The 7,166-nt window shown below is 39.5% G+C and overlaps 1 protein-coding gene across 2 annotated transcripts in view; it reads right to left on the minus strand.

Annotated features, from left to right (window-relative positions):
- Positions 1–5,729, minus strand: part of ELAVL2 (ELAV like RNA binding protein 2) — a 193,771-nt gene extending 188,042 nt beyond the window's left edge. Inside the window, exon 1 of one of the 2 annotated variants that reach the window (XM_089317905.1) lies at positions 5,706–5,729. The gene's annotated coding sequence lies outside the window, so the exon portion shown is untranslated. The remainder of the gene's footprint in view (positions 1–5,705) is intronic. The other variant, XM_089317915.1, reaches the window with a different exon arrangement.
- Positions 5,730–7,166: the final 1,437 nt, after the last annotated feature.

Raw genomic sequence — 7,166 nt, forward strand, 5'->3', positions numbered from 1 at the left:
ATGCCACATTTTTCCTACTAATTTTTCAGGTGAAATTGTCATTTTATATGATATTATGAAGAAGCAGTAATGGAAGCCGGCGCCGTGGCTCAATAGGCTAATCCTCCACCTTGCGGCGCCGGCACACCGGGTTCTAGTCCCGGTCGGGGCGCCGGATTCTGTCCCGGTTGCCCCTCTTCCAGGCCAGCTCTCTGCTATGGCCAGGGAGTGCAGTGGAGGATGGCCCAGGTGCTTGGGCCCTGCACCCCATGGGAGACCAGGAAAAGCACCTGGATCCTGGCTCCTGCCAGGATCAGCGCGGTGCGCCGGCTGCAGCGGCGGCCATTGGAGGGTGAACCAGCGGCAAAAAGGAAGACCTTTCTCTCTCTGTCTCTCTCTCTCACTGTCCACTCTGCCTGTCAAAAAAATAAAAAAAAAAAAAAAAAAAAAAAAAAAAAAAAAAGAAGCAGTAATGGAGAGATAGAAAAAAAAATAGACTCCACAAATCTATTCTAAAATATTTCCGGAATTTTAGTTAATAATAAATGTAGCTAATATTCTTATTAGATAAAAAATTTAGTTTTGTGGCATTAATTATCCCATAAGTTTTGAAACTGAAAAACTGCTTCTAGTAACTTTCCTATTTTTGTTTCATACTGATATGACTTAACTTTTATATGTGTATATATGCTTATTATTAAAACATATAGCAGGTTTATGCACTTTTGATGAGTTTGAATGAAAAGGAAAACTGTCTAGATTTGGCACATAATAATGAGATACAAATTTACAAGTCAAAACAGAAATTAAATCTGATATTGAGTCAGAGCTTATATTTAATATATGCTTGATTTTTACCATTTATGCCATAACAATTCGATCCTACCATAGAAATTCCAATTATAAACATTCTATTAATGATGAAGAGAACTGAGCATGAACTTAAATTTAAATTTAAAATGAAGCCAATAATTAATTTCTTGGGGAACAGAAATTCAGGGATCTTTCAAGGCATAGACAAACAAAGTAGAGTTATAGACAGTAGGTGATCGACTCCTAGCGCACTGTTGAATTTGATGCTCGAGCCTCAAAATTCTCGCATTTATAACATGGTTCTTAAAAGTTTATGGTTACCTGACTTTAAGAAAAAAAGTCTATTGGCACTCTAATAGTTGGCACTCTCACAGTAACTTGGTTTAAAGATGGTGAATCCAGCTGATTTCACTTCATAAAATCTGAAATTTGCAAGTTGAGTGAATCCTTTTTTTAAAAGTTCCTCCCTTGACAAGACCATTAATTCAAAGGCTTGGCAAAAATGCATAATAAGCTCTCTGCATTTGAAAAAAATAAAGTAACCCAATTGAAGAAAAAAATTTACCCAAAACAACTCAGGAGCCCATTTATTGCATAAATGTGGACAGTTACTCTGAGTGCTTCATTTCTCTCAGGTGAAAGTGAAATAGTAAGCTGTCTTCTGCTGAATGTAAATGATGTCCTTAAACATTTCTTACAGATACTTACGGAACTTGAGTTACTAATCTTGATAAAATCTTAACATCTCTGCTTTTGCAGATCTACGCTAATAAACAAACCTGAGCAGATGCAGTATCCATGTCCCAATCTCCCAGGTTCAAAGATTTTGTAAATAACAAAAAAAAGCAAAATTAGATATTTTAAAGGAAAAGGATGTTCTCCCAGTGTTTATTAGAGCCTGTTATCTTTAAAGTTTAAAAAGCAGTCACCTAATAGGATTCACTTGAAACTTTATGTTTTCTGTACCACTTTCTAGTTGTTTCTTTAGTTCATGTAATGAGGGCAGTTTAAAAAAATGGAGAGCCCTTGATCATTGAACGATTAGGATAGAAGTTACCTTAGCATAAGTGTATTGAGATAAATTCTAACTTATAAAGAAAAATTATGGCAAGAAAATAAATCAAATGATTTGCTGCCTATAAAAATCATGTAACATTTTATCACTTTAGCTCATTGAATTTTTTTAAGTCTTTAAAATGAAAACTACATCCCAATTCAGTTGGTAAAATGAAAAGAATCACTGCTTATTTGTTTTAAGTGACTCTTTAAGATAAACTGGGTGTGTAGTTAAGTTTTCCTTTTTTCACACTATTTGTTGAACTCTTTACTTAGTATAGGGTTATTCTTATGTGCTAAAGTTAATTGAAAATAGATCTTTGTAAAAAATAAGAATGGGCATAGGAGAGGGAGGAGGAAGAAGGGCGGGAGTGTGGGTAGGGTGGGAAAAATCAGTGTTCCTATATTTGTGTTTAGGAAATACATGAAGTCTGTGTACCTAAATAAAAGGTTTCTGGAGGAAAGAAAAAAAGAACGAATCCAATAAAGCACAGTCTTAAAATTTTTTTAAAAAAAGTATAGTTGTATTTATTTTTGAATCTTTTTGTCATTATAATTAAGTTAATCTTCCTTTCGTTTGTTTTTGGGTCACAATGAAGAATGTCATAAATTCTCCATAATTAATATTCCACAGGAGAAACAACCAGCCAAACCCAGCTAATGGGATCACACTCAATTTGGGAAAGCCTTAGGATTATTTCAGTAAGTTCTTTTTCTTCAAAAATGTTTTATTGTGGAAAGTGCCAAGACTAACAGCCATCATCCGTACCCTTAGAATTTGTGGAGATTATGTGAGTTTTATGTAAGAGGGTCTTTATACATCTAGTAAATTATCTCATATTTTCCTATTGTATAACTATTAACATCTTCGTTGATTCTGGACCCAAGTTTGAAGTCATATTTTGATTCAAATACTTACTTTATAAGCTTTATGAGCTGTCTGATCTTAGCTACTCCGTTTCTTGGCAAAAAAGACCTACTGCCCAGAATATTCTGAAGATTAACTGAAATATCCCATTGAAAGTATTGCCTATATGACTGGATTATGGCAGGGAGACAACAAGTGTGAACTTTCAAGTTAACTTCTTAGCTTTTGTAGATTATGTATTTGATAAAAGATTAAGTACTGAACTTAATATAAATCAGAAGTAATAATGAAGATTACTTCTGCATTTCTTAAATTATTGTATTACTTTATAAAGCCATTCCTTTTTCACCTTTTTGTTGGCAGACACCTTTCATGCCCCAGATATGGTACAAACCTGTAGTGTTACATTAAAAACCTAGCTGTTCTCCACTCCCACTGCCTGTATCTCCACCACTTTTCTTCTTTAATGAATGAACACCTATTAACTCCAAGTGAGTTAGTGTTATGGAAGGCAATGAATATTGCTATGAGAGCACTACTTAGTTGAAAACACTTAGAATTTTGTTCTTATGTACATTTTAGCTTTCTGCTTTTTGTAAATTTTTTCTAATGGACTGAGGTTTAGAGAAAATATCAGAATATGGCTATTATATTTCTAATTGCCAATAACATACAAATAGAAGATTTATATTTTTGTATAAAAATGTTAAGCAATCTATTATTCTAGAAAAAAATGTATTATTATAGTATTACATTCTGATATAAATAAATTTCCATATTTGGAATATTGAGCAAACTTAAAACTGGCATAGAATGATGGCATTATTTAGGCAAAGTATTAGGAATATGTGATTTTAAATAGTATAAGTAATTTTAAAGGGAAATATGCCACATGTACTCTTATAATTTACAAGATAACTTTCAATACCCACCTTATTTTAAACAGTATCTTTTTATGGGTGTTTTCAACTGAAACAGTATTTTCCAAATGTAGGTAGAAAACCAAAGTTGAGGGCTTGTTTTGATTGAAGCTGCTTTTAAAGTAATTTTGACTAAAAGTGTTTTTCTCAAAATGTCCAAGTAATCTAATTTTATATATGTACATGGCAAATATTTTCTTATAATTATTTATACAAAAGTACTACATAATGAATTCTCATCTTACATAATATTGTATACATGAATATAGTTTAAGATGTTTATTTAAAACACCAGATAATGCTAGTATAGTTCTAGATTTCTTACAAAATTAAATAGCTGTAGTAATTAAATAGTCTGGTCCAAAATGAGTTATATAGCTAAGAACATTGTTAACTGACTTTCTTCAATCTAAGAACATCAGTGTATAAGAAAATCAAACTTTCCAACTGAAATTCTTAACTAGTAAAAATACATAAAATATGATACTCTAAATCTTCTGAGTTTTTTTTTCCCAAAAGTTTTACTGAATCTATTCTTCCTGTACCCACACAGGAAGTTTAGTTACCCATTTTGGGTAGTGTAGCTACCCATTTGGTTTTTAAATTCTCAAACTGAAAACTGTTTTAAGGATAGTAATTGCAAATGACAAGACTGAAAGCAACAGTGATATCTGGAAGCTGACTGCATAAAGTATCACTTTCTTGTGATACTTGCTGGTATACTGTAGGAGCTTTATATAGAAAAGAACCAAAAAAGTCAGTAGTTGAGATGTTACTAAGTTTGCCCAATAAAATGTATCAATCATTATTGCAATATAGTTTTTAAATTATTTTGTGTATTTCCTATGATCATAGGAAGTTTATGATTATTTTAGGAAAGACCTTGAGAAATGTAGGCACATGCAATTATATCTACACATATGTAAATGGAGTTAAGAATGCACTCAACAAAACAAGAATACTCTCCTTTCAGGGGGCATTTTTGTTTCCATCCCATCCTTCAAAGGAGAAGACTGAGATGGCATGGCCATCAGAGAATGAGCAGGTCCATCCCATCATAAGGCAGCCTAGTCATCTCCATGGCAACGGCCCTCAATAAGTTAAAAGGCAACTAGATCCACAAACAGAAAAAGTTTTAAGACTACTGAGCACTACTAATTCCTTTCCTTAAAGTGCAGAGCTGGCCAAACAATTTAGAATTCTCCAGAGCAAAGGTTGAGCCTTTCACTCTTTCGGAATTGTCAGCTTTGCCACAAATACTAAGTTGGATAGCTATTCTCAGAAAATGAATGAGATAAAAGGGGCAGAGCTCAGAAATCTTTCTCTGCAATATACTTCCTTTTACAACAAATAAAGAGATGATTTTAAAACAAATAGAGGGTGTTGAAGAAGAACTCTTAAATCAATCTGGGCATTTTGGTTTTAAAAAGTGGGGGTGAGCTGACAAGAAGGGAACAGTAATAAAGAGGGTAGTAAGAATTCCTTTCTCCAGTCTGAAATCTGTTAAGATCATAATTTCCCAAATGCATTATTTGATTATCATTCTGCATTTAAAATTCATTTAGAAAGGATGGCTTCTAATGGTGCTACTTGAGGAAGAGTCACGAAGACAGGGCACGGTCTGACTTCAGGTGAGGGCACAGAGATTGTTGTACTGGCTGAGGGTGACCCCATGGTCCCTTTTTGCCTTTAGGATTTTGATCAGGAATGACCTGGCTACTGTGCCAAGTTCAGAAGTCAGAGCTGCAAGGTTCTTTAGAAACCAGACAATAACCTAGTTCCCTCCTCTCCCTGCATGCACCTCTCCCCTGCTGATTGCCAACTCTCACCCAGTTTAAATGCACCATACCCTTTACCACCCCAAGAGTATCGAACAGATAAATACAGACCTTGTGTACTGACCATAGTAGAGAGAAAAACAAAATTAGAACTACTGGTTTTTGTCTGGTGGTTTAACCTACCCCTCCTCCCAGCCCCCAACCCTTTGTGTGTGAGGACTCCCCTTCAAAGCACCCACAGACCGAGCATACGAGAATAAACGGTAATTTTTGGTTTAAAAGTTCACTTACCACAGCAACCTCATATTGCTTTGTCATGCTTTTTGCACTTAATTTTTCAAAACTGCTTGTGCAGGGCGCAGAACTGGGAAGGCAGGACTAAAGTATCTCTAGTAATCACAACAAAAAGGAGAGAACATTTCACCAATCGGAATTACATATAAATACACAATCAAACCCCAGAGCTAGAGGGAACGGTTCAGACTACACCATGGAGGGGGAGGGGGTGGGAAAAGCCAAGCTAACAAAACAAAAGGTAAAGGGGAGAGTTGAGTGGTTGGAGGGGAAATTGATCCAAGCCGCCTTTTGACCACCACCACCGCCGCCGCCCCCAGCACGCTAGGATTACCCGAGTGACTGCACTTGCCTCCAGCCAGCTCAGCTGCAGGAGACGAGAGCCCCGTCTAAGTTCACTAGCCCTGCCACAGTCTTCCACCGCCTGACGGATCCGTTCAGGAAAACACTTGCAGAGGCATCCACCCGCTTGAGGTCTGGGCTTGGCTGCTGCTGTGGGGCTGCTGCCGCCGGGGTGGCTGCGAGCAGCTGCTAGGATCTTCGCTGTGTCGTTCCTGCCTCATTCGCGCTGCACAATAGCCCCGGCTGGGTGCACCTCATTAAGCCAGCTCGAGAGCCCCAGGAGCAGGGCAAGCGGTGTGACAAGCGCTGCCCCTTTGTAATGACTGTGATGGATGCAACCGAAGGGTGGGGTCTGGGTGGGTCAAAACTGTTAATGACAGTATGTATCATTCTGTCTGTCCGCCAGGAGAAGGAAGCCCCCTGCCCTCCCCTAGGACGGTCTCTCTCTCTCTCTCTCTCTCTCTCTCTCCCTCCCCCCCCCCCCCCGACTTTCCTCCTTCTTTTCCCACCTCCCTGTGGCACTTTCTGCTGCAGTCGGCGTTCAAATCACTATGAAAACCATCGGGTCGTTTCCAACTGGACAGATGACAGAATTTACGCAAAACACTTAAGGAAGGAGAAGGTCCTAAACTCGAAAAGTGCCGACCAAAGGGACGAAAAAAGCCGGGCTGGGCTGGGGGCAAGTGGGGAGCGGGCAGGCCGCCGACTGGTCAATAGTTTGCATCTGTCGGTGCACCAGCACCAACTCTGCGCGGCACCGGCCGGCACGGGCCGGCGCACCGCGTCTCAGCGAGCGCACGCCGGCGCCTAGGGGGCAGACCGCGGGGTGAGCAAGTGGAGGAAGCTGCCCAACCCCAGCGGAAACGGCAAGAGGCCCCGAGACGGCCGGCTGCCAGTGAGGGAGGAAGCCTGCACCCAGACAGCCCACCCGACCCCATGGGGAGGAGCTGCCATCGCGCGGGGGCGAGTTTCAGGGCTCGAGACGGCCGGTTCGGGCGAGGGCCGCTGCCCCGCGGCCGTTGGGTCCCCCTCGGACCGACGCTCCTGTCCCTCCTCAGAGCTCTGAGCTCACAGGTGCGCAGCAAAGCCCCTGCCGCCAGCGCTAGCCGCCCCCCA

This window comes from Oryctolagus cuniculus, chromosome 1, assembly GCF_051225735.1.
Source record: "Oryctolagus cuniculus isolate XC-2025 breed Fujian yellow rabbit chromosome 1, ASM5122573v1, whole genome shotgun sequence".
Lineage (NCBI taxonomy): Eukaryota > Metazoa > Chordata > Mammalia > Lagomorpha > Leporidae > Oryctolagus > Oryctolagus cuniculus.